At 53.8% G+C, this 3304-nt stretch overlaps 1 protein-coding gene across 1 annotated transcript in view; it reads right to left on the bottom strand.

The window, feature by feature from the left end:
* msi (RNA-binding protein musashi) overlaps positions 1–1770 on the bottom strand; it is a 74630-nt gene extending 72860 nt beyond the window's left edge. The window contains exon 1 of the mRNA XM_017896771.1: positions 1632–1770. The gene's annotated coding sequence lies outside the window, so the exon portion shown is untranslated. The remainder of the gene's footprint in view (positions 1–1631) is intronic.
* Between the last annotated feature and the right edge of the window lie 1534 nt (positions 1771–3304).

Here is a 3304-nt window from a genome sequence, read left to right as displayed (position 1 = left end):
GAAGAGCGATTCGATCCGGGCAACTCGATCGACTTTTGGCAATACGAAACCGGTGACCCAATTTCCTCGGATAAAACTACTCTCGGATAGCGTGTTCGACGTTTCGACGCCCTTTACACGCCTTCGGATCCCGACGAAAGCCGCGCAATCGATAATTGCAAATTAGCCGGTCGGATTGCCGGTGGAAAGGCAGGAAAACAAAACCGCCAACTTTTCGTACGGCTCGGAGATAAAATTCGCCTATTGTTCGGAAATCCTGTCGCGCGTTTTTCTCCCTCGACCTTTCATTTTCCCGGGTCGAGAAAGGCAGGAAAAAACGGAGAACGGAGAGAACGCGGTCGGATAAACGATTGACGAAAATAACGAGAAATCGAAGTGCAGCGGTGCGCGGAGTCGACACGGCGCGGCCGGTCGGAAAACGCGTTAGCGACACGATTGCCGATTTTCTTGCGCATCGAAGAAGCTTCCATGGAATACCTCGTTTTAACGCGATTGTTCGTTTTCGTAAACAACGTAATAGAAATTATCGATCGGCCCATACGGAACGGACGCCGCAAAGTTTTTATCGAGTTAGCTTTTGTTCGCAGGAAAAGCCGAACATCGTGCGGCATCGTTGGCGGATCGAGCGATGCAACAGCCTTCGGTTAAAATGTACGCTTTTAATGTTTAAAACCCGCGATCGATCGTGTACGGCAGCCAATTCATCGCTCGATCAAAGACACGTTTCAGCAAAAGAGTCCGCGCGCGCGAGATCTTCGTCGAGCGGTTGGTGGGGAAAAAAGAAAAAAAAAGGAAAAAAGAAAAAAAAATAGAGAGAGAGAGCCTTTTGCAAGCGGATGTATCAAAGTAGAAGCGACTGGTATCGGTTTTTCTCTGCAGGGAAAGTTTCCTCCGGAGTGACTCGCGTCGGATTATCGATTCGCGTTTACCTCGACGATTCGCGACTTCCGATACCGAGAGACTAATTTACGCGGATTTAGGTCGCGCGATGGATGCGTAACGACGATCGATTCGCGGCATCCGATCGTCCGGTGCGGAGAGAACGACACACAAGGCTAGACGTAATCGGCGTCGTTCGTAGACGCGATCGGCGCGTGATCGTCGCGACTTTGCCGGAATATTTCGCGTGTCCCGCCTTCGTCTGCCGCCGGAATTATTGATTCTGGCACCAAACCCGTATCCCGATGGTCTTCAATTTCCTTTTCCGAGTGAAGGACGAAAACGTTCTCGGAGATCCATTGGCAGGCCCGAGCAGACTCGTCGACGCCTCGGCATTAACGATACTCCTTATTTTCCCGTCTTTTCTAGCCATCCTTGAGATGCATCGCGTTCCCGACGTTTTACCACCGGTTGCCTTCGAGAGACGTACGAGAGCTTACAACGAATTACCGTGACACCGATGGAACGGCCAGTCACAGTCGACGAATACTCCATTCGTCTCTTTCGGAACGAGCCACATCGTCGATCGAGCCCGAACGTGCGCTTTAAGTCGGTCACGCTTCGCACGGGTTAAAGAAACGTCAAAGCACCGGTGCACCGATGCATCTCCGAAAACGACCACCGATCTCTACGAGATCTCTACGAGGTCGTTTCGCCCTTCACACGCCGGTCTCTCATCTCGGAATAGTCACCTCATATCGTTGCAGCGAGTTCGACGAGTCACTGACTAGCGTAGAGTTTCGTCTTCCTCGATCGGCACTCACATGAGGAAACGAAATATCGCTCGCGTTGTCGTGGTCGTCGGCGTCGTGGTCGTTGTCGTCGTGGTGATCGTCGTGACGGTGGTGGTGGTGGTGGTGGTGGTGGCGGTGTTGGTGGTGGTGGTGGTGGTAGTGGTGGTAGTGGTGGTGGTGGTGGTCGTCGTCGTGGTAGTGATCGATGAGATAACGGGAGCACAGATCGAAGGATCGCGATCTCGATCGTGATCGTATCCGACAGAAACGCACCGTTCGAGATGAGGAAAATGTCACGCGACGCGAGCAACGGTTGTCTGTTGGAAGGGAACGCGCGAACGAACACACGCGAGAACGTACGCTTTGCGACTGAGTTTGATATCCTCCTCGAGGATAGCCCGCGGAGGAGAGCTCTACCCCCACTCGGCTGGTTAGGAACGGCATCGACGGACGGACGAAGGGTGCACGGGCGAAGGAGGGTGTACCTCTCGGTGTCTATAAAGCGACATAACGGGAGTGCGCGTGCGTCCGGCGATCGTGTGCACGCTTTACCCGCAAAGTGGCAACCGGTGGCACCGGTGCCACCGGTGCCACCGGCCGCCTCGACGTCTATTTACGCAGACGATGCACCGTGTCACGCTGATCGGACCGGCCGGGGCCGGGGCTCAGGCCGCGCCGCGCGAACCACTTGCACACACCACTTGCACACACCACGCTGCGTCCTCGAGGACGATACACCCCGAGCGCGCAACCCTCTCGCTAACGACCCTCGCTCCTCTCCTTCCATCATGCCTCGCTACCGTACTCCTCTTTTTTTATTTTTTATTTTTTATCTCTCGCTCATCGATTCGCGCTTTTCCATCGGGGCTACCAAATATTTTTTCCCCCGTTCGCGTCATCCGTTGTCGCGAAACGCGCCTATCCTCCTCGGCCGTCGTCTCGACCGTCGCTTCATCGGGACCATTTACGGTTTAACGCGCGCGAGTAAACTTGGTTTCGTTTCGCGCATTAGCCACCGTTGGAACGCACCGTTCCGAATATATTGTTAAACTTCCCGCTGATTACGTTACCAGACGACGGATGTGTTTAAGCGCGCGTTGCGACGCGGCCTAAGTTGGATTTAGATTAAACTCGGGATCGTGTGTATACTTGCAACGAGTGAACGCGATAACGATGTAGCGCACTGCGCATTTGCAGGTGTACCGTGGAAACTCGATCTGACTTTAATCGATGCACGCGTACGCCGAACGAATCCGTATCCGCGCGAGCGACGGTGGTGCCGGACGATGTCGCAGCCACTGAAAATTCCAATTCCGCTTCGACGAGCTCGCGTTTTTGCTCGGAAAATCTCGAAGGGGAGGCGTAAAGTATTCGGTAAATATACCGGGTACTCGGAGGAACGTGTGATACGTGTGCCTGTAGGGATATCGTTGCGCAACGACCAAGAGCTCGCGCTAAAGCTGATGGAAGAACCGAGCATGAATATCGGCACGTTTCGAGGTACAAAACCGCGACACGCGGCGAGCCAACGAATTAATCGTCGCGGCAAACGGGCCATTCGATAAACAAGAAACACGATGTAGAACAGCACTCTAAGCTCCCCGGAGTCTGGGACGGGAAAATTTAAGGTA

The sequence above is a fragment of the Eufriesea mexicana genome, unplaced genomic scaffold (genome assembly GCF_001483705.2).
Source record: "Eufriesea mexicana isolate 0111107269 unplaced genomic scaffold, ASM148370v2 scaffold385, whole genome shotgun sequence".
Lineage (NCBI taxonomy): Eukaryota > Metazoa > Arthropoda > Insecta > Hymenoptera > Apidae > Eufriesea > Eufriesea mexicana.
This window is presented reverse-complemented; position numbering and strand designations above follow the sequence as displayed.